Genomic DNA, 24,132 nt, shown 5'->3' with positions numbered 1-24,132 from the left:
ACCTGTCTCAAAAACAAACCCAGGAGGACTTCCCCTCTTCGCTGGCCACATTCTATTCACAGTCAGGGGGTGCTTTCTCACGAAGTACCTCCCACCTTCAACAGAGTTCTGACGTCAGCCGTACTGTGACTTCTGCATGTACAAAGGACAGGAAACCAGGAGCATCGGTTCTGAACCTATCACATCCCTCCTTTTCAGCCCACGTTTACAGCCTGGGGTCAGCCAGGTCAAAGTATCTTGAGAACAACTCTGATACTGTGGAAATTCAAATGGGTCACTCAGAATTGGTCCTGGCTGCCATTTATGACCCAAAACTCCACTCTGGCCTCTAAAAGGCATTCCCACACTGCAATCAGAGAATATGCTTGAGAGAGTGTGCCCACCCCTTCCCTCTGTCTGGAGGCCTGAACACAAGGCTGCAGCTAATTTAAGTCATAATCACCCAGCCCTGAAGTAGGTGTCCTCATTAGCCCAAATCTCTCCAATGTATCTATCAGTCAGAAATCTAACATCACCCAAGGGTATGAGAGGGGCCAATCGGAATGTCTGCTTTTCCTTCAAACTTGGGAGTAAAAAGTTCCAGGCCAGGTACAATGAAAACGTTCACACAGCCTCTGCTGAAGAGTCCCAAGCCCTGAGTTCCTAATGGGTTCAAAGGTGACACTAGGATCGGCTAACAGCCTCAAGGAGTCACTAAGCGGCTAGGGAAAAAAAAATGGGGTAATCCGTCTAGGAACGTCACATTAAAAACGCCAGCTGAAGATGCATTTAATATCAGCAGCTGATCTAGGTTCCTAGCTTAGCCTGGCTGACCTTACACAAAGGCAGAAGGCCCGTCTCAGCAAGCTTCTGGGCCAAACCAACTAACGTAAGGCCTGGTTCACATTCAAATGAGGAAGCAGCCATGGAATCGATCGCATTCTGTGCAGCACACCTTGCTGTCTGCTCTTCAGTATGGGGATATGGAGGCTGACTGGGTGTGGTGGCTTCCTGACACTGCCTCTGGCACTGGAAAGGATCCAGTGTCACAATCCACAGTGCACTTTCAGTGGGTGTCAGTGTCTCCGTATCACATGGTGGGATTGCCTGGACTTTCTGGTCAGTGTCTATCCACAGACCCACATGGGGAGGAGCTCACTGCTCTTGGGTAAAGACAAGGTTCCAGGGACTAAAATTAATGATGGCTGACGGATGTGAGTGAATCCAGGTTCTCTATTTACTACGTGGCCCTGGCCAGTTTCTCTGAGCTCTGTTTTCTTGCCTGTAAAGCAGAGACAGCAATAGCTTACAGCATCATAATAAAATAGTCCTGGAGTCGCCTCTACAAGACAGGCATTCTGTGCCACTCGCTCATCTTCACAACCTTCTTGTGAAAGAATCATGACTGCCGCATCTTACTGATAAGAAAACAGAGGCTCAGAGATGTTAAACAGCTCTTTCCAAACCATAAGTCTGTGATGGCATGCAGATTAGAATTCCTTAAGCCTGACCGCGCCACTGTCATGGTGACGTGAGATCACATGGGTAAGCATCAGCACAGCAGTGAGCGTGCATGGTAAATAATGCTGCTGAGTTGTTGCCCTAAGGTCTGGTCCGTTCAAGCCCGCTCCTCCTGCTATCACACACTCACAACAAAAACCCAGGGCAGCAGCAGGCTGTAGCTGGACAAGCACAGGCGCTGGGATGACAGCTAATAGCTGTGTGACCCTGGGGAAGCAAATGGATGTTTCGTAGCCTCCCTTCCCTAACTTTGTAGCCCAGGGCAGCACCTGTGATGCTGGTGTGTCTTGTAGGAACAGAGTAAGAGGAGGGAGAGGGCTCACTGGGTAACAATGCCTTCTACGCATGCCTGAAAACCGGAGTTCGAGCCCTGGGAATCCCAGTGCGAGGAGAGAACTGACTCCTGAAAGTTGTCCTCTGAGATGTTCATATGTGCTATGGCACACACACACACACACACACACACACACACACACACACACAAGTAAATAAAATCTTAAAGTCTAAAAGTGGAAAGAAATGTTTGTGTAAGTGCCTACATCATATAAATAAAAATATCTTTACGAAAGCAGTAGAGTGGACAACTTACGAAGCATCTTGCTAAAAAAGACTCTTCTGAGTCAAAAACATGGTATTTTGGTTATTTAAACAAATGCCCTGGAATAACCAGTACATTTCTGCAAGCAATTCAGGGTGGGCTCTTACTCGGTGGCCACTACCCATTCTCCCCATCTGTCTCTGTCTGTATCTCTCTATCTCCTTATGTCTCTGCCTCGCTCTGCCTCGCTCTGTCTCTGTTTCTCTGTCTCTCTCAGAAAGACAGACAGACAGACAGACACACACACACACACACACACACACACACACACACCCTTCAGTCCCTTGACATCCATGCAATCCTGACTGATGTCTAATGCACAGGTGACCCCAGGTAAACCAGTGGAACCATAGAAAAAACACCTCTGTGGGAAGGCTGTAGGGTTGAAAAGAAAAAAGTGCGTACAAATTTCAAAAGTGTCTTCAAATGTTCAAAAGCACAATTGCACAATCCCACCACATACACAAAAGCTGCCCCCAAGGAAAACGTATAATGCGGGGGGTTTGTGATTGACCCGGCTTGGTAGGGAATTGACATATTTTTTTAATAATTGTTTAATTGCTCATCATGATAGTGTGGCTGAAGTATGCATTTAATATCTAATGAACAGGAATGATCAATCTGCACACTCCTCTCTACAGCCTCCAACGGGACTTAGCACTAACCCTAGCCTGCCCCTGACAGGTCAGGAATTGAGAGAGAGTAAATCCAACGGCTTCTCTGCACAGCAGTTGCTCATTCCAGGTTCCTGGAGTTGGGAAGCTCAGTCCACAGAGGGGTCAGCAGCAGGCAGGGAGTACACAAGATCCCCAGAACTCGGGAGAGGACACCAGCAGCATTCAGAGCCCATGGCTACTGTGGAGGGAGGAGTCTCCCATGAGCCCCTTTGTGAAACTGGGTTTCTTTAGAAATCCCTCCCAGGCAAGGGTGTCTGAGACAGCACCACCTTCTACAAGTTTCCCCAGCAGATGGGAAATGCTGTTTTTGAGTAAAGCTCACTCACATCCGTCTTTGCTCATTATTGGTCCTGTTCTGCCTGGTCCCTGAAATGCAATATGTTATCTTGAGCCTGTTTGTTTTCATCTGTCAGAGTAGTTTATTGTTAAGGAAATACAGTGTCCGCTGTCTCTTCCCAGCCATCAAAGCTGCTTCATTAAAGTTAATAGTGTTTGACTTGCAAAGATCTCTTGCTGGGGTAACCCAAGAAAGCTAGCTGTTAGGTTTTCAGGCAGTTAAGGCACCAAATGGATGTCACAGCTGCGTTAACCTTTCAGAAAGAGAGAAGAGAGAAAAGTAAAGAAGAGAAAGCAGACTGCATGGCTATATCCAGTAGGTGCTCAATAAATGCACCTCGGATTCATGAAACTAATTCTACCCATTTGTTTAGAATAAGGTGCTGAACTAAGGGACCTGGGTCCTGACCTTGCCACTCAGTTCTGTGACCTGGGGTATGCCACTTCTCCACGTTGAACTTCTGTTTACTTATCTCAGGGAAAACGGGGGATGTATCAGAAGGAAGCTCTCTTTTGGCCTCAAGTAAACATACCTTGAAGTCTGATATATGTTGGGTAAAATCCATTTGCTAAAGCAAATGAGGTCAGAAACCCCACCTCAGCGTCTTGCCTCTGTGCTATGCTCAGCAACATTCCTTTTGACTGTTTACTACCAAACATCCTATCCCCCTCCCCAACAATAGTGGGTCTCAGGCAACTTCTCTCACCTCCAGACTACCACCATTTATTGCTTGTTAGTTCAGAGTCAGTCAGTCTTAGCTGAACTTAGGGGTCACCACTTCCCTCCCCTGACAGGCCACTCTGCTCTCTGAATTTCCTCTCAGTTCTCAGCTCAGCTCTAACAGTCAAGGGTCATCTCAGCTGACCACGCAGATGTAGAGGACAGGAACTTAAAATCTACCTACCTTTCTTGAATGAAAGGAAGAATTTAGTAATTTCTCCCCCTCTGTGCACAGGAAGACTCCACCTCTTGGCTTCCCAGGGTACCCTTCACCAGAAAGGGGGCAGAAAGAGACTCTGGAGTGGTGGGAAGCAGAGAAGGGAAGAGGGGTGAGTCTCTGGCTTTGAGATGTGTTTACATCTGGGGTAGCCGATCCAATTGTCACAGGAAAATCCCACCAGACATCCTGTATGCATGCAAAGCTGGGACCCTTATCAGAATAGGCTGTGTTCATGTGCACAGCTCAGACTTGGATGGGTCCCAGCACGCTGCACCTGGTTAAAACTCTTAAACAATCACAAGCCACATGTTTAGTTTTATTTTGGGCACAATTCTCCAGAGGAGGAAGGAAAGGTAGAGCAAAGAGGACCATTCATTTAGTCAGTCAGTCCATTTGTCCCAGGGAACATTTCCTCACCCAGAGAAAGTACTAACTAGTCACTGAAGCAAGGCTGGAAGGCAGTGGTTCTCAACCTATGGGTCCCAACCCTTTTGGGGGTCAAATGACCCTTTCACAGGGGTCACCTAAGACCATCGGAAAATGGATCTTTGCATTATGATTCATAACAGTAGCGTAAAGTTATGAAGTAACAGTGAAAATAATTTTATGGTTGGGGTCACCACAACATGAGGAACTGTATTAAAAGGTCACAGCATTAGGAAGGTTGGTCTTTATCCCCACATTATTATTCAGATCCATAGAAAGTCAATTCGTAAACTGCTTGCTGCCCAAGGAGGACGTGAGTTGGGTCACACAGCACTCAAATGGAAGCTGGCTGTGGTATCGAACACTGGGCCCCAGCACTGAGGGGCCGAGGCAGGTGGATCCCCAGAGCCTTTGGACAAGCTGCCCCAGATGAATAGCTGAGCTGCAGATTTGGTGGTGGAGTCAATTAAAGAAATCACCTCAAGTTGACCTCTGACCTCCACACTCGCATGGGCGCATGTGCACACACACACACAAACACACTTAAATTTGTGCAATGCTTTAGTGGTTTTGTAACTGTTAAAAATGGAAAGATGAAAGGGCGCAAATAATGAAAAGAGATCCATCTATATGCACTCATTAGGGCCACACAGTCACCGTTAGAACAACCGACAAACAGAAACGGAGAGATCACATGCTTGGTGACTGAATCCTTTGGGTTCAACCAAGGAATCTTCGATTTCCCCACCACTGCTTCCATAATGACTGGACAGCAAGAATTTTCAAGGATCCTTCCAGTTCCAAACATCTAAGTCTCCTGTTTTCCCGGCTGCTGGTCAGACGCCTTGTAATTGTTTTGAAACATAATAACTTGGGCCAGTTTTAGGTACAAAATATCCAGCTTTCCTGGGATGTCTTTGCAACTCCAGAGCCAGTGGAAGTCAGATGTACATGTTTGGGTTAGAAATATTTGGCAACCTGAAGGCTTCATAAAACCATCCTATGATACAGAAAAGTATGTTACTACCCACACCATTTATGCTGGAAACTGCCCTGACATTGTTTTTATTAATCTTTTTCCTGTCTCGAATCCTCCGTCAGACCCTCCTGCCAGGCTGCTGAAGGGTCCCGGATGCATACTTCCAGCCCAGAAATGTGTTCTTTCTTGGTTCACTGGAAATTCTTCGGAATATCTGGCATGAAAACATATTGCCTTTAATTAAAAGGTTATGATTTGTGTGAATTCTCATTTAAGCCACTGAAAGAAATCTGTTCTTTAACACCAAAACTGTTAACACATTAAGATAGGATGCTGAAAAACGGTTCCTGTTTTTAAGACTACTTAAGCAGATGAAATTAAGCTGCCTGGTATAGAAAAAAGAAAAACCTGTTCATGTTTAGTAAAACTCCCTCACTTCCAAGTAGAGGGGCAAATTTAGCACATGTGTGCCCAATTAGCCATGAAAACTCAAGTAGCCATGAGCCGGCCCAACCATCTGCCTGTTGATGTTAGAGCCGAGATCCTATTAACACGAATGCCATTGAAACAGTTAAAAAGTGATGAAGTACAAAACTCAGCTCTGACAGAACTTGAAACATGATGCCGTTGTATACTAATGCCAGGTCGGCTTTGAATTATGGCTCCAGTAAGGTTGGAGCAACTCAAGCATGTTAATTAGCGATCCACAAACTCGGAACTCGCTTTATTATGTATGGTATTCAGTCACACCTCTTTGCTCATGAGCAGGAACAGCCTCTGACATTCCGAGGTAAAGGCCATGGAAATCCTCCTGAATCCTAGACCCTGGAAGTACCCAATATATCCTTCCTCATCCAAATTAGTTATCTTCTACATGCATTGTAGCTCAGGGCAACTTCTCCGGGAACAGTATTTAAAAGGACCACTGGGGCAGTAAAGTCTGGTGGTTACGGAGAAAGACACAATCAATAGAAGCACTTCTCTCTACACCATTGTTGTTCCAACTCCAAGGACGTGTCCACATGGTCCCCGTGACAACAGACCACACAGAGCTAGGAGTGGGATCGAATTCATTCCTAGCTCCACATGAGGATCAGTGTGGACATGTTCCTCGTCTGCATTTCAGGAGTAGCTGCCCCGTCCTGGGAACCCAGCTGAGCCCATCGAGAAGGTTCTGGAGAATGACAGGTCTTGCTTTGAGCTCCACTACTTTAGGTGTTTAGGATATTAAGAAGCATTTGTAAACTAAGCCTGAAACCTGGTCATCTTGGAAGGCACACTGAATTCCAGTTACCTCGTAAAACTGTCATCTTTCACAACGGCTTCACCACTGATGCTGTTTCCTTCACAGCGCCAAGCCTGGTCTCTGCCACCCTTGGAATCCAAATCCTGCTTGTTCCTGTTCTGGGAAGCCCCTGCTCTTATGCACACCGGCAAAGGAGAAACAGTATTACTATGGCTTCCAGCTAGCATCTTACTGCTCAAAAGAGAAGCAGGCAGGATGTCTCCTTGGCCTTTCTACAGGCATGGATCGGGTATCCGCCTGTTCTTACAGACTAGGGTGGCAGCATGGCTTCAAATTCCTACACCAAAGGCTGGAGGACATGTCCTACATGGTGCCCTAAGAATTACAACTTTCTTAGAGGAGAGGGGAAAGCCAGCATATGAAGTTTCTGTATAGCTGAGTTAACGCAGTTAGGCAATCAGGCCTCCACTGAAAGCCCACCAGACATTTGTGTGGCTTTCCGAGAACAGCAAAACTGTCATCGCTGACATCCTAACCAAGTTCAGCTTCATCTCCTTTCCCTCTTCAGAGCTGTACTGTAGCCCAGCTGGACTACTGCTGTACCCTCCGAACTGGTCCCTCTGTCAGACTCATGCATCTTCCACACTGCTGAAGTGCAACCATCCCAAAGTCCAGTTCCGATTCAATTACTGCCCATCAAAAAGCTCTCAGATCTCTGATTCTCTGCCCGTCAACAGAACTAAGGGTGTGCTTTTAGCATGGGATTTAAGATTCTCTCATGTCCTTGCCCACTCCACAGCCTAGGAATCTGTAAGGCCTGCTCTTTCTGTGCAGATCCCTACGCTGTCTCTATGGAGCATTGCCCTCTCCCTCCATCCTCTGCATGGGGGACCTCCCCCTCCCTCCGTCCTCTGCATGGAGCACTGCCCTCTCCCTCTATCCTCTGCATGGAACACTGGCCCCCTCCCTCCATCCTCTGCATGGAGCACTGCCCCCTCCATTCCATCATCTCATCGGTCCACTAGGCAAAACTCCTGCCAGTATTTAAAGGCCTACAAGAGATAAATTCTATGCTTTCAATGAAAAATGCAAAGAGCACTTCCCAGGTCGCAAGCAATCAATAATGTCTGCTACCTCTGTTACTGCTGCTGTGTGCCGTGGCCTTTAATCATCAGGACAATATGGAATTTTAACTGTGACTCCCATGACAACAATTACTTTCGTTTATTTCATAGTTGTTCACCTATTTATAGAAGCCTCACATCTCCTTATCAACTATGAACTCCTTAAAAATATCCCATCCTATATTCTCAGTGCCAGAATACAAGTCCTACCTCACACTGTACGAGTTAAAGGGTAAGCTTAACTAGTGCATCCAGCCACAAGGGGGCAGAGGTGGGCCACTGTTAGTGCAATCACTCCACAATTAGCAACAAAGGTTTCAGAATTGAGGCATTTCTCCCTAGAAACTGTTTCTTTGTTTATTTAAAGAATGGATATTTGTTCTACGTGATTTGGACTGTATACACGCTGATTGGGAAGATGACTAAAACGACAAAACTTTAAAATTAACAACCAAGTAGATTATCCAAGTTTGTAAAGTACCTATGGTTAAATCCACCCCCCCTCACACACACACACACACACACACACACACACACACACACACACAGGAACAAAATTCTAAAAATATCCACCAGGTTGTAGCAGTTCTCATGACCTTGGGTGATAGAGTGGACTGCTTTTCCTTCCATGTTGCCTCTTCAGGATTTGATATAGCCAGTCCATATTCATTATGTGACCAAAGGATGTAAGGGTCGTAGCTTCCTGCCCCATTGCTCTGCTGAAATACCCTGGCGAAAGCAACTAAATGGGGAAAGGCTGACTTGGCGCACTGCTCCAGATTCCAGCACATCAATTTTGGAGATGTCAAGGTGAAGCAGCAGTCAAAGAGCAATGACTTCATGTACGCATGTATGCTGTCGCTCAGTTTGCTTTCTCTATACAGTCTAGGACCTCCCTGCCCAAGGAATGGCACCGCTCGGAGTGGGTGGGTCTTCCTACCTCCATTAACATAACAGACATGCTCTCAGGCAAAACCTGGACAATCCCTGATGGAGACTACCTTCCCTGGGCATTCTAAATTGTGTCAAGTTAACGATTAACACTAACCATTGCAGCTTTTTACTTTAGAAAAACTCTAAGCAGTGTTTGGTTTCTTTTGTCATCTCATCTCCAATCCCAAGCCTGAAACACTTAAAAGTAATTACAACATCTGGAGGAGTTTCTGATAGAATAAAGCAGAAATTCCCACATTCTCTTGGTACATAGTATCTTTACTATGTCAGTAATCTGTATGATAGCCCTGGAGTGAAACAAATACTAACAGTTCTATTTGTTAAGTCAATGAACTAAGTATCTCTGTCCTAACAATTTAGTAGCTGCTTGAAAATTAGTATCTACAAAAGTTGCAATGTACTATTTTTATTCCATTCCTCACTCATCACAATTACTTACTGGGCTTTGAGAAATCAACAAGAATACTACTACTCTTTCTTCTTAACAGCCCAAGGAATTTTAATATACTTAATATCCACGTAACCACTGTGCTAATCAAAAATGCAGGAAACTCCCCCATGTCTCCTCCATTACTGTTTCTTATTCTGCTGAATTTTACAAGGAACTCTATGCTTATCAGGCAACCACTGAAAAGCTAGCATCCTGAAGATATGACGTCATGGAGAGGCTTGCAGTGCAACCTCACTTTGAAAATATGAACTACGCAGGCCAATAGTTCATGGACGTCTGACATGAAGATGCTGAGTGCAGCTGTTTTTCTCCAACATTGTAAAGACCTCTCAACTACCCTGAACATTCAGCACCTCAACAGTGTGTACAGAAGATAACGCGAGTCTCCCTGAATCATAACTATCAAGTGTCCACTGCTAAAACATTCTTGAAGATATGGAATACCTGTGAGTTGCAAACTGGTTTTCTCTGACTCAAAACCTTTCCTTGGGGAGAAAAGGACATCACAAAAGGCAAGCTGAGGGAAGTGGTATTTGAGGGTTGTTACACTACAGTCCTCTGTTCCGCCTTCCCTCTTTAGCCTTTCCCTAATCTACCCTTCTATCCATTCAAAGTTATGACCCAACAGTAGCCCCCAATCAGTATGTTTCTGAGAAGCAAGTAAATTCCTCCTCTGTGCAATCCAGGCCTGGATTTCCAACCAGTCTAACTGACTTTTCACCCTCTGGACGGAAATACCTGAGGCTTTGCCAAGACCTGGACTCCACAGGGCCCCAGCATGGAACTACTGCCCCTAAGATAGCCTCCCTACAGAATTCAGCAGGAGCTCTGCCAGGAATCACTGCCTAGCTCCTCCCACAAAGTCCCAATCAAGTACACAACTGCAGCTACCCACAGCCACTTCAAAATGGAATTTAGAACTTGCGGACTCTGTCTGACATCTTGGTTTAGTGAGAGGGTTTGTAATTTGTCTATCAACTCAGACCTAATTAACACAGATCCATGGGGGATCTCCATCATGTGTGGAAGGTCAATCCCGGTATGGACTGAAGAGCTTGACTACAGGGAGGCAGAGTACCTGTGGGCAAGTGAATTAATGATAAATAGTGAATGGTATATCTACAGAGTGGAGCATGGCCCAGCCTTAAAACGAAGCTTCTGATAGACCCTTGGAGGCACTATGCTCAATGAAATCAGCAAGGTGCAAAAGCATGTGTTTGTGAGGTTCATATAAGATGTGCAGATTCGTCAAAGCTATGAAGAGAAATAGAAGGGTCATGGCTGGCGGGGGGAGACTGTGGAAGTCATTGGTTAATGATTTCAGAGTTGCAGCTTTGCTAAATGGAGTCTTTGAGATGGATGGTCCTGGTGATGGCTGTCGCTCAACTGTGTCAGTTCCCATATCACCACTGAACACCTAAAAATGCTGTAAGTGGTACAGTTCCCATCATGTTTATTTCGTTATCTTCTTTAAAAGTCACAAGAATGTCTTTCTAATGTGGGGAGCCTTTGATTTTACTAGAATCATGTCCTCAAATGTTCCCATGAGCGCTTTCCCAGTTCTGGAGAAGAGTTTATCTGGATGGTCTAGTGTTAAACAACACACATGATATTTCTAAATGGAAGGATCATGTTTTAAAGAAATGGTGTCCAAAGAGGAATAGTAGTTGGGCACCAAAAATAAATAGAAAGAGGGCGTCTGCTTCTCTGGGCCCTTAAAAGGGTGTTGTGTATGGGTTAGAAGGAAGACGTCCCAGTAATGTTCCAACTCTTCAAAGAACTTGTGAAGTCTTCATCCATCTTCCTTTCAAAGTGGATACTGTACTCTCCATAGACTATAAATCCATGGTGACCTGGTGCCTAGACTTAGTCACAGGAAGAAAACGGGCAGACTCCAACCTTGACACCTAAAGCCAGCAGCCTGGGCTTGGTCCTTGTGGCGGGAGGAATCCTGGCTACAGTTGTGGAGAGCACAGGCATCAGATGCAGGTCAGAGCACAAGGCTTTCTCCTTTCCAGGAGGCCCAGTCTATGGGTACATTTCCAAAATATGTATTGAGAAATGTACCCGGAGGAGAGATGGGTTTGCATGGTCACCCAGGGAAATGCCAGAGGATACATTCTCTTTCAAGGTTCAGAGAATTCCTGTGGCTGGGCAAGCTTTTCAGCCTCAGTTTTCCCACCTGGGGACTGGAAGTAATAATATAGCACTTCCTCACGAAGTCACACAAGAACAAGATGGTACAAGTTAAAGCCTCAGTGGCCTTAGCAGTACTGAAAGGCAGGCAGCACATTGCATGGGAGAGCGCGGTTTTAACTACACATTGAGCAAATGCTAAAACATTTATAAACAATATAGAGTTTAAGGAGCCCCAAAACAATGAAACCTCATACTCAGCCTGATTATGAAAACAACATTCATCCTTTAAATAGCTAATGAGACCTTCCTGACCCTGTTCCCTGTCTCCCTCGTAAGGTAGCCCTTACCTTGTCTATAGTTTATGCTTATTTTTATCACTTGCCCCTTTCCATGTGCCACACTCTGTTCTAAAGGCTTTATAGTCGACACTCCTTCTGATCCTCATGGCTCACCCTGCGGACATCAGCACCACCAGATACCTGCCCACAGACACAGCTTGGAAGTGACATGATCAGGCTGTGAACCCAGGCACAGCCTCCTGGGTCTGTATTTATGAAATCTAATGTTAGCAGGACCCTGACACAGCCAGGCTGGAAACACATTTCCTGCTTCAAAGGGGAGTTATTAAACAACCACCATATGCCGGGTGCTGGGCTGGACAGTCTAAGAAATAACTTTTTCCCTAGCTGGCTACTGGCATTTCCCAGAACATCTGGTTCTTTCAGCACTGTTATCTCTAAACACTGACTTGACATAAGGCTTGGCTAGGGGCCCTGTAAGATCCTGAGCTGCCTGGAGCATCAGACATTTCACTTCACATCAGTAGGGGTTCTCAACAGTCGTCCGTCCAGAAGGAACTATGGGAAATTCCAAAGTTTCTTCCCCTACCTCCAGCCTTTGGTTCCTCAGAGACACACAGGAGTACATGTCCTCTTGCCAGCCAGCAGGCCAGACTGCAGCCTTGTAGCCCAGCCCATGAGGAAAACCCTCAACTTTAACAGCATGCCACTCCCCTAATTATTCCCTGCGCCTGGAATCCAACATAAACAGAACATCTTTCACAAGCAGCTCCCACCGTGCACCAACCTTAGAGCCTCCCATGAACAGCCAAAATGCGGGAGGTGCTAAAGGGTCAGGGCACTGATGTGGCTGCCTGTCCCCAAGCCTGTGGGAGAGAGAGCCTCAGCAACTCTCTAGTCCAAAGTTCCCAGCCAGCAGAAACTGCCCCAAGCCCCAGCTGCCTCCAAATCCCAATTTCTGGGTGAAAACGGAATGTTGAGACCCTAAGAAAAGCCAAAAGATCAGAGAGCAATTGAGCCTGAGCCATCTAGGGGGAAAGGCAAGGACAGAGGACAGAGAGAGAACAGACATGTGTCCTCCAGGTTACACTCAGCATTGCAAACCCTTTTCTGGGTTGACAAATTCCAGCCCCAATAGACAGTGGGGGTGGGATGTTCTCCAGAAGAACAGCAAATAAAACTGACTCCTCCCTCCTCTCCCTCTCCCTCTCCCTCTCCCCTTCCCCCTGCCTCCCTCCTCTCCTTCTCCCTCTCCCCCTCCCCCTGCCTCCTCCTCTCCCTCTCCCTCTCCCTCTCCCCCTCCCCCTGCCTCCCTCCTCTCCCTCTCCCTCTCCCTCTCCCCTTCCCCCTGCCTCCCTCCTCTCCTTCTCCCTCTCCCCCTCCCCCTGCCTCCCTCCTCTCCTTCTCCCTCTCCCCCTCCCCCTGCCTCCCTCCTCTCCTTCTCCCTCTCCCCCTCCCCCTGCCTCCCTCCTCTCCCTCTCCCTCTCCCCCTCCCCCTCCCCCTGCCTCCCTCCTCTCCCTCTCCCTCTCCCTCTCCCCTTCCCCCTGCCTCCCTCCTCTCCTTCTCCCTCTCCCCCTCCCCCTGCCTCCCTCCTCTCCCTCTCCCTCTTCACCTCCCTCCCTCCCCTCTCTGAGACAGGCAATAATCAAATTAATGAGATCATTCCAAAGGGTGCTTTAAACAGAGCTTCATGCGGTCAGGGAAATGGGCCTGTGAGCTGAAATCCGAATAAGCAAAGGAGTAAGGGAAAGGCAGAGGGAGCAGAAGTACAAGACCTGGAGGCCTCGGGTTAAATGCTGACTAAGGGTTTAGGAAAAACTTTATGAAAATTTAATGGTCTCAAAATTCTAGCACATAGTAGGGTGAGCATTCTTTTCTTAAGAGTGTAAGGAACGAAGTGCTAAATAGAAGCTTCCTCTTGGCTCTGAGTGAGGGCGCAGTAGAAATGTAAGCGGGAATGTTCAGAACTTGTATTTATACAGCTCAGAAGGCTCCTTTGGAAAGTCTTTCATGTCTTGGCTCTTTAAACTTTTACGATATAGGCTAAAAGCCCGATAGAATCTTTGACTTCCAGTCAGTTCTGTATTGTGAGACCGTTTCCTCAGGACTTTAAGAAAACTTCCCTTCTGTAGGGATGTAATTTAGCCTCCTAGTTTGAAAAGAACATGCCAAGTACCTCTAATTGCAACTGGTTACATGTGTGTCTGTGGTTAAGGAGGTGGGAGTACAGGAAGGTGGTTACTTGTTTGTTGTTTTTTCAATGAGCCTTTTTTGTATGATTAGAACTGGAAAGGGGGGGATACATCGTGCATAATTGTGCAGTCTTCTTGTCTTCAAGGTTTAATGAATGAGTGTGTAACAGCTGCTTAGATCTCATTTCTAACATCACTACAATCTACATTCGGTCTAGGCTACAAATAAAGTTGAAAAGTGCACCGGGTTTTGCAGCCCCTGGCTCTGTGAGTCTGCACACATTGAGAACAGTGCAAGTCTCCTTTCAGTGGACAGAATTTCTTGGGGATGCTTCAGGCTGCTGGCCATATTTCTCCCTAGGCACTTATTAAAACCAGGTGTGTGGAAGGCCAGCTTTCAGGGACACAAAAGCGTTCGTGTTACCCAAAGCTCCCCCTTCCGGTGTGTTTCCTAGAGGCGATCCCTGAGCTGAGTCTGGGAGAAGCAGACAACTATTTTGGCTGAACTATTCTGGCTGGGCTATCCGAGGGCAGGACAAACAGGGGCGACCATTGGCGGGGAGGGACCTTCTGGACACAAGGGGGAGTGTCCCCTAGCCTGCGCACAGTACAAGACCCTAGAGCCGCAGCGCCTGGCGGAGCGGAAGACCAAGTGCAGACGGGAAGCCACCAAGCCAAACCCCAACCCCAACCCCAACCCGGGCGGGTCACGCGGCATGCGTCCCGGGAGCGTGGGGGACGCGGCAGGAGCCGACTCCTTAGTTGGTCTATCTTGCAATGGCTCTGCAGCCAGGGGCCGCAACGCTTACCGTCGGCCGCCGGTTGCTCCCGACTCCGGAGATGGGGGTGGGGTGTGGGATGGGGGACAGGGAGGGGCCCGGTGAGGTCAGGTTGCAGGTGACGTGGCGGCCTGAGCGGCCTTTGCCCTGCCTTCTTCTCAATGGCAGGCTGGGATTCCCAGCAGATTTCTTCTGCTTGGGTCAAAGAACAAGGTCCTCCTGTGTTTGGTTTTGCTTTTCTTTTTCCCTAACTTCAGGTTATAAAAGCCCTTTCCCTGGCTCTGTGTAACCTTCTACCCTCATAGCCCTTGCTTTCTGAAGGAGGATCGTGAGTTTCCAGTGTCTGCAGGAAAAAGACAGCAGGCCAATCAAGATTAGAAAGCTCTATCATCAGCTTAAATGTCTGACAATAGAGTTTACCCGATGGTTGCCAGGTAACTTCTGGGCGTGATGCTCTGACCTGTGAAATAAAAGCTGTTCTCGGCCTTTATGCCAGTGTCTACTGAAAAGTAACCAGAGAGAACCTCAGATTCACCCAGCCCTGGTGATGGGGGACAAAACTCAGTCCAAATCAGATTCCCAAACCCTCAAAATAGGTAGGGTTGGGGGTCTAAAACCTTCACTAAAGCTGGTGCTCTGGATTAAGACAGAGGAAATTCACATTTCATCACACTTGTAAAATTACACTGTACTTTGAAAATCATGAGACCTGGCTCAGGATTTGACTTTACTGAAATGGTACCTATATTTCTTTGGGGAGTCCTCCCAGAAACTTCTCAGCAAAGTGAAAACATCTTTAAAACAAAACCCACGGAGGGAAACACTGTTAAGTTTGGCTCCCGAATGAATGTGCCTCGTTTCAAAGAGTTGTGGATTCTTTTTTACAAAATTATGCCCAAACTTTATCTCCCTCCCACTGTGTAACACCCTAAGCACGTCCTCATGGTTACACAGGTGGATTACACAGGTGGGTTACACAGGTGGATTACACAGGTGGGTTACACAGGTGGATTACACAGGTGGGTTACACAGGTGGGTTACACAGGTGGGTTACACAGGTGGGTTACACAGGTGGATTGTGTGTATATGCTCCACTAATCTTGAGCTGTCTGTCATTCGGAGCCAGGCATCCGGTACATTTTTCTTCTTCTTTCCTCCAGCCTCGGTGGTGGTCAGAGCTTTTGTACCTATAATGTGGTATGCTTACTCCAGGAATGTGGTAACTTCCACACTACACAGAATGATCTGGTAAGCTTTTTAAACTAACCCACACAGAGTTCCAGGATCTCCAGCGTGCCTGTATAGAATGTTTACTTCGTGGAACATCTAGGAGTTGATGGCTTTCTTAAAAATAGTTAAGTGGCAAATATTTTACCAAGACTATTTCACCAAAACAAAGAAATGTGCTGGAGGAGAAGGGATTTCACTACCTGTGAGAGTGAAGCAAGAAAGAAGGAGCTTGGGGCCTTGGGAAGGAGAACGCCCAGTTTGCCCACCAGGCAGAGGGACAATGGTGAGAGGAGAGCCCAGGGGCAGCAGTGCAGTGGGATTGGAGAGCAACCCTCCCAGGTGGGTTCAGTGATGGTCTGGCGAAACATGAAAGTGTAGTGGGTTTGCTTATTGAGATGCTCTGTAGCCAACAAAAAGGGACCCTAGGGGTAAACGAACAATTGCATAAAAGACCAAGCAAGTAACCAGAACCTAGGCATGCTATTCCTGAACAGTCTTAGAGCTGTGATAGGAAAAGCTGTCTTGGTCGTCTTTAACACTGCACAGCTCAGCAATGATAATGTCATGGCAGTGGAAAGAGTAACTAGTGATCCAGTCAAATTTAAAACAGAATTGCACCAAAGGTCACAGGGCACAAAAAGGGTAACGGGAATGAATATGCTCAAAATACATTATGTACATCAATGGAAATGTCATAAGGAAGCCCAAAAATGAATGATTAATATACACCAGTAAATTAAAAAAAGGAAAGGGGGGTTGGCAAAATGTCCCAGCAGGCAGAGAAAGGCATTTGTGCAATCCCTGGAACCCAGGACTGAAGGGAGAATACCAGCTCCTGTAAACTGTCCTCTGCTCTCCACACATGCACAGTGATGCCCATGTGTGTACACGCTCATGCAAACACACACACACACACATTTACAAACCGTCCTCTGCTCTCCACACATGCACAGTGATGCCCATGTGTGTACACGCTCATGCAAACACACACACACACACACACTCACACACACACAATTACAAACTGTCCTCTGCTCTCCACACATGCACAGTGATGCCCATGTGTATACATGCTTGTGCACACACACACACACACACACACACACACACACACAATTACAAGCCTAGATAAGAAGACGGTGTAAGCGCTGAGCACCACGGTGAGCAGGTGAGACCCACGGCTGAACTTTGTGTCACTTAATGGAAATTCTTAGACAAAACCCGTGGTGGGAAAGATGTGGGTTCAATGGATGTACTATGTAAGAAGAACAAAAATAACGAGACGATTTAAAAGCCAATGCTCCTGGAAGCAGGAAGTTGAATAGGAAGTTCTGCACTTGATACCTTCCAGAACAATCTGACTTTGGTCATGTGGGTGCATGCTTTGGCCTTTTACTTTTTAAAACATTTTTTCAACATGCTCTTACAATTAGCCCTGAGGCAATCTGCTTCAGGCCCTGTTCCCTCAGTCAGTTGCTTCTTATCTCTTGAAACAGTACCTGCGTGACACTGCACTCACCCTCCACAAGTTCTCTGAGGCAGCTCACTGGCTTCCATCACTTATCTCCAGAAGTGTATTTCAAATCGTACCAAAAAAAAAAAAAAATCAAAGCTCTTCCTGCTCATTAAGTGGGGACCATGATAGACCTTCTGACTCACAGGACCCGAGACACTTGGATTTGCAGTCACCATCCTGCTTCTAGCTCCCGTCAGTGCATGTACAGCTATGGGAAAGGTCATAGGGAGCCTCCAGCCCAAAGCTGCATCCAAGCAGAAGCAGCGAAGATGAAATCTAACTTGTATGAAAGCTAGGGTTCTTCCATGCAGATGGCAGACCCATGCTAAGCTGGCAGCAGAATTTACAGGCATACCTACCTCAGCCAGCCCAGGTGTCCAGTTTCAGGCCAAGATGGATCCAGGGCCTAAAAGAGTCTTGGAGTTTTCTTCCTCGATGATGTGCTACGGTTCTGCTCCTTCTCCCAGCTTTAAAACCGAGTGGCAATGAGGTAGGTGGGTGCATAATCACACAGTTATAATCACAACTCCAAGGGAACACACTGACAGGTCCTTGGGGGGTCCAGGTGAGTGGGTACTGTTACTGGTGAGGCCTGAGTCGGTTTCCAGAAAGGGAGAGATGGGGGAGAGACTGCTAGACTGCCAAAAATAATACTTACTACATCCCACTACAATTGTACATACCAAGTGCACCCCAGAGGAGATTTATGGGAACCCAGGCCAGTTGGCAATGTGAGCGAGAAGCCTCATAACTGCTAACGCACCATGAAATGTTAGTTGTGAGTCAGTACCAAAACCGAAGTCTGCACAGGCCCAGCCTGGCCAATCTGCACAGCACTCTCATAGCTCTGCTCTCGAGCAGCTGAAGTTTTCATTTTCTCCCAGCAGCTTCATTTGTCACCGTTTTCCCAGCTATTGGCCTCTTTCTTCTAAGAGAATCCATTTCCAACTGCAGTGAAAACTTGGCTTATGTGAGTTTTCAAAGGAAGTCATGGGGGAGAGAAAAAAATTGATGAAAGTTGCAATAATTCAAAAACTAAACACAGTGTGTGTGTGCGTGCATGTGTGTGTGTGTGTGTGTGTCTGTCTCTGTGTGTGTCTGTGTCTCTCTGTGTATGTCTGTGTCCCTATGTGTGTCTGTGTGTAAGCATCTGTGTGTATCTATGTATGTGTGTGTGTCTGTGTCTCTGTGTGTCTGTGTCTCTGTGTGTCTGTGTCTCTGTGTGTCTGTGTCTGTGTCCCTATGTGTGTGTCTGTGTGTAAGCATCTGTGTGTATCTATGTATGTGTGTGTGTGTCTGTGTCTGTATCTCTGTGTGTCTGTGTCTGTGTGTGTGTGTCTGTCTGTCTCTGTGTGTGTCTGTGTCCCTATGTGTGTCTGTGTGTAAGCATCTGTGTGTATCTATGTATGTGTGTGTCTGTCTGTGTCTGTGTCTCTGTGTGTCTGTGTCTGTGTGTGTGTCTGTCTGTCTCTGTGTGTGTCTGTGTCCCTATGTGTGTCTGTGTGTAAGCATCTGTGTGTATCTATGTATGTGTGTGTGTGTCTGTGTCTGTGTCTCTGTGTGTCTGTGTCTGTGTGTGTGTGTCTGTGCCTGTGTCTCTGTGTGTGTCTGTGTCCCTATGTGTGTGTCTGTGTGTAAGCATCTGTGTGTATCTATGTATGTGTGTGTGTCTGTATCTCTGTGTGTGTCTGTGTCTGTGTCTCTGTGTGTGTCTGTGTCCCTATGTGTGTGTCTGTGTCTGTGTCTGTGTCCCTATGTGTGTGTCTGTGTGTAAGCATCTGTGTGTATCTATGTATGTGTGTGTGTCTGTGTGTAAGCATCTGTGTGTATCTATGTATGTGTGTGTCTGTGTGTAAGCATCTGTGTGTATCTATGTATGTGTGTGTGTCTGTGTCTCTGTGTGTATGTGTCTGTGTCTCTGTGTGCATATCTGTGTGTGTCTATGTATGTGCATCTGTCTGTGTCTCTATGTATGTGCACTGTGTGTCTCTGTGTCTGTGTATGTGAGTGTGTGTGTCTCTCTCTTTCTCTGTGTGTGGGTGTGTCTGTGCATGTGTGCATGTGTGTCTGTATCTGTGTGTGTGTGTTTCTTTCTCTTTGACTGTGTGTTCATGTATGTGCATGTGTTTGTCTGTCTCTGTGTGTGCATGTGTGTCTCTGTGTGTGTGTGCATGAATCTCTCTCTCTCTCTCTCTCTCTCTCTCTCTCTCTCTCTCTCTCTCTCTCTCTCTCTCTCTCTCTCCCTGTATGTGCGTACATGTGATCAGATTGTTCTCGGCATCCTTCACTTGAAGATCCCCCTAATCTACTGAGTCATTTTCTTGGCCTCCTTATGCAAGTCCTCGAATAAGCCAGAGATATTTTGCTGATATTCACTGCAATTTATTGAGTGATGGTGTATTTGTAATGTACTCGGAGAGTAAGTTTAGAGCCTGAAGGATTAGGCAATTAATTAGTAGGGAAATATTTTTCTGCCATCTAGAAAAAACTTCTGATTAATTGACGGTCTATTTGGAATTTCTAATTTTTCTAAAGCCTCTTTTAGACATCTGAGTTTTAATTAAGTGGGAAGTGTTCAGCTAGTGCTGAAAATGGGAAGGAGGCTGATTCCCAGGTTGCTTTTGATAAGCTTCTCCCTGATGTCGACACTTATAGAATACCGCACTGATCATGGACTTAAGGATAGCATGGGGGCTTGGGAAATGGATCAGTTGATAAGGTGCTCGCTGCTCAAGCCTGAGGACCCAAGTTCAGATTCCCAAACCTACATGAAGAGCTAGGTGCTGTGGCACCTGCCTCTGACCCGAGCTCTGGAGATACAGAGGCAGGAGGATTCCTGGAGCCTGTCGGGCAGCTAGTTTAACCCAAGCATTGAGCTCTGGGTTCAGTAAAAGACCCTGTCTCAAAAAGTAATGTTGGCGGCAAGAGAAAAGCGCCCGGCTTCCTGTGCCTCCTCATGCACCAACCTGCACACACACAAGCACAGACACATATGTAACACACGCAAACTAACACAGATTGTGGCAGTTTGAATGTCCCCCATAGGCTTTGGTATTTGACCACTTGGTGCCGAGTTGGTGGTACTGTTTAGGGAGAAATAAGCGATGTGGTCTTGCTGAAGGAAGTCACTGGAGATGGACTGTGAAGTGCTATGGCATCACCCACCTCCAGTTCTTTCTCTCCCCCATCCTTTTTCTTCTCTTCCTTCCCCCTCCTCCTCCCTTTCTTCTCCCCCCTCCCCCTCCTCCTCCCCTCCCTTGCTTTTGAGGATGTAATCTCTTCATTTCCCACTCCTGTCACCATGTCTGCTACTTGCCGTCATGCTTCCCTACCACAGAACCATAAGCCGAAATAAGTTGCTTCTGTAAGTCTCTTCTGGCCATAGTATTTCATCATAATAATAGAGGTTACTAATACTTGGATAGAGGCTGCTCCTTATAAGTCTGAACTTTACTAATAAAAATCCTGAAAATCCCACTCTGTAAATTGTCTTCAATAGACATTAGCAAACTCTTAACCCATTGGCTTCTAAATCTTTAGCCCAAAATTATCAAAGCATGGTCATACTGGACTACTTCACAAGGCCATTCTCAGTCTTTGAGGTATTCATTTTCCCAGCATCCTCTGCAGCCAGCAACCGCCATGTGATCCAGGCTAATAGCTAAAAGAGATTGATGTCCAAAGCTTTTAGAGGAAAGATCCCCACCTTTGTGAGCTGTAGGGAGAGAGCTAGTTTTGTTTCTAGCCTCCATGCCTCCTTCCTGTTTGGACCTCATTTGAACAGGACATGGTGGCATCTCCTGTGGCCAGTTGTGACTACTTCTGAGGTTCTGAGTATAAGAAGCCAGCCATCCAGAAACCATTGCACCAGCTGGAATGATGTGTCCTCGCTTTTCCTATAAGATTAATAAACTAACACATTGCAGCCATGGGCATTCTCCTACTTTCAGCCAAAGACACATGTTACATGTAAACAATTCAAACACATGAATTATGCACCCAGTAAACATGTCATGCTCTCCCCTTCCTGATCACTCAGATTTGCATCCGGGTATCCTGATGTATCCCATGCAGCCAATGAAAACTGATCCCGCCCATATTTTGAGAGACAATCACTGGTTGGCTGAATACAGTCAATCGATTCTACTTTGACTTTGAATTCAGACTGGGTTATCTCCAACCTAAGTTGTCCAGCAAGAATAATTCTTTTTATATGAAAGCATAGAAAGAAAGTTTCTTTTACATTTTTAAAGTTTTACTTTTTAATGTTTTTAATCTGTGTGCATGTATGTGTTCCAGTGTGTGTGTGTATGTGTGTGTGTATGTACATGTACACATGTGTACAGTGACTATAGAGATCAAAATAAGACACTGGATTCCAGGGAGCTTGAATTACAAGCAGTTGTGAGCCCCCTGGGTCCTGGCAATAAAACAGGTCCTCTGGAAGAGCAGCAAGCACTTTAAACCACTGAGCCTTCTCTTCAGACCCTCGCTCATTATTTAATGATGTAAATATGAGACCTAGAACTGTCGTAGCCGTTTTCTACCGGCAGGCAGGTCAGCCTTTAGACAACGCCAACACTGTGAGAGCTAAGTAGAAAGGCGAGGATGTAAGTCTGATAACATCGATGAGTATGAGAGCAGCCTAGCTTTGTACTACAGTTGGCTGAGCCCATTGATTACTTTTATTTTACTCTTTCTCTTTTTGTGTTTGGTGTGTTGGTATGCAAGTGTTTGTGTGTGTGTAAACACATGTGTGCTTGTAAGCATGCAGTGGTTGTTAGGGGTCTTCACCTTTTTCCTCCAACTTTATTTTTAAGGCAGAATCTCTTTATTGTACCTGGAGCCCACAGATTGTCTATACTGCCTTCCCAGTAAGCTCTAGGGATCCATCTCCACATCCTCACACATACTCGCACAGGCACGGGCCAACCTTTTACAAAAGTCCGAGGGATACAAACCAAACTCGGGTCCTCATGCTTCCATGGGAAGCACTTTCTCTGCTGAGCCCTACCCCCTGTCCACGAATCTCCTTTAATAAAGTCCTTCTGAGTTGGTTGGGTTTTTTTTTGTTGGTTTGTTTTTTTGTTTTGTTTTGTTTTGGCCTTTGCAACTTCAGAAGTCATTGACTTCATATCCTTGCCAGCTGGACTGGCAATTGGCAAGGTTGAAAACAAGTGGGGAACATAAGGGGAAGAGACATAAACTCTTCTCTGTCTCAACCATGCTGGGGATGTGTGATGGCGTGTGCATCCTCCCCCCATCTGAGCAGGACACAGCATGTATGTGCTAAGCTGTCATATGTAATGTGCTCTACCCTTACTTGGGACTTTGAGCAAGATGACAACATAGAGATGACAAAAGTGTCTGTCTCAGAAGGAGGCTCTGGAATTAAATGAGATGATGTTTATATAGCTAACACGACTTGTTGGTAGGAAACATTCGGTAACGCTGGCTGCCATTATTTCAAGACACCCGTACACACTCCATTGTCCCCTCACCCTGCTGAATCCTCCAATGATGGCTGAAGCCATCTTGTTGAAAAGCTCATTCCCCTTTTGCTAGTAAAAAAAATAGTTTTAAAAAAATGATTTCCAAGATAGCCCGAGAGCTCCTTAACCCCCATAGGGATGGCCTGCTACAATCTCCCTGCAGTACTTCAGACAGCACAGGTTCTCACAGTCCACAAAGAAAATGAAGGATCTCCTGGTCCCGGGAATCTAGAACCAACCCTGTTTGCCTCAGCACCTCAGTCCCAAAGCCCCAGAGGGAGAAGGCTAACCACCATTCTTCACCTCCCTAGGAAGGCCATGTTAGATCAGGAAACCTGGAGGGAGGAGGAGAAACCATGAGGTAGAGGAGCTGTCCCTGGGATCAGGATTCATGGAGCAGCTGGGTGGGTGACTTCATTTCTGGTCAAGGATGCCATTAAAAAGACAAAGAAGTATGTTGTGATCACCATTTCCCACCAGTAAACGGTTCCAGCCACACTCTGAGAAGACAGGACCTTAAAATGCCTCCTGGAGTCAAGTCAGAGAGAGAATTCTTAAGGTAACTGAGTGCAATAAATAAGTAATTAAGAAGGATTTGTCCTAATTGCCAAAAGGACTACGGCCAAGACTGGTGGGGCGGGGGTGAAAATGAAAGCAGAACCACTCTGATAAGGAGAGAAGGGATGTTCATTTTCAAGCAGGAGATAAGATACAGATTAAAGTTCATCCTCAGGATAGCAGAGCAAGAAACTTTATAGCCAAAGTCACTCCCAACCGGAAAGGCCCTGTTGCTCCAATCGCTTTGAATTATAGGGAAAGCTAATTGGATCTTCATGTTTACCGTGGAGGAGAGTGAGTGCTATTCAGGATGTAAATCCTGGAGGTACTTTAAAAGGACAACAGTGACCTTTACAAGCCTCTAAACTTATAGATCTGTAAGGAGAAAGAAATTGATTTCCTGACCTTTGACTGGTCGCTCATCATTTTCCCCCTCCACCCAAGGGCCCCCAATCCCATCACTCTCTTCCTGGTGTTATTTTTCTGACTGTTCCCTGTATCCCTGGTTAGTCCCAGAGGAGAATAGTCTGCTGTCCAGTCTGATACGGGGAAAGGCCAACCTGAGCTGAGGAATGACTCTACCATCACCGCCAACCCAGAGGAAGCCTGAGACTCCCACAGGGTACCCTGTCTGCAGAAGCTCGGGTCTCTTCTGCAGACAATAGGAAGAGCTGCCTGCTTAGGCAACGCTGCA

General features: G+C 46.4%; 1 protein-coding gene across 12 annotated transcripts in view; it reads right to left on the bottom strand.

Annotated features, from left to right (window-relative positions):
* The window catches only part of Them7 (thioesterase superfamily member 7), a 244,030-nt gene extending 229,312 nt beyond the window's left edge, over positions 1–14,718 (bottom strand). For 6 of the 12 annotated variants that reach the window (XR_015683425.1, XR_015683424.1, XM_087654578.1 and 3 more), the window contains exon 1: positions 14,673–14,718. The gene's annotated coding sequence lies outside the window, so the exon portion shown is untranslated. 12 annotated transcript variants of the gene reach the window in all.
* Between the last annotated feature and the right edge of the window lie 9,414 nt (positions 14,719–24,132).

The sequence above is a fragment of the Rattus norvegicus genome, chromosome 3 (assembly GCF_021556685.1).
Source record: "Rattus norvegicus strain SHRSP/BbbUtx chromosome 3, alternate assembly SHRSP_T2T, whole genome shotgun sequence".
In the NCBI taxonomy this organism is placed as follows: Eukaryota; Metazoa; Chordata; class Mammalia; order Rodentia; family Muridae; genus Rattus; species Rattus norvegicus.
The sequence above is the reverse complement of the archived record's forward strand: the minus strand, read 5'-3'. Positions and strand labels throughout refer to the sequence as shown.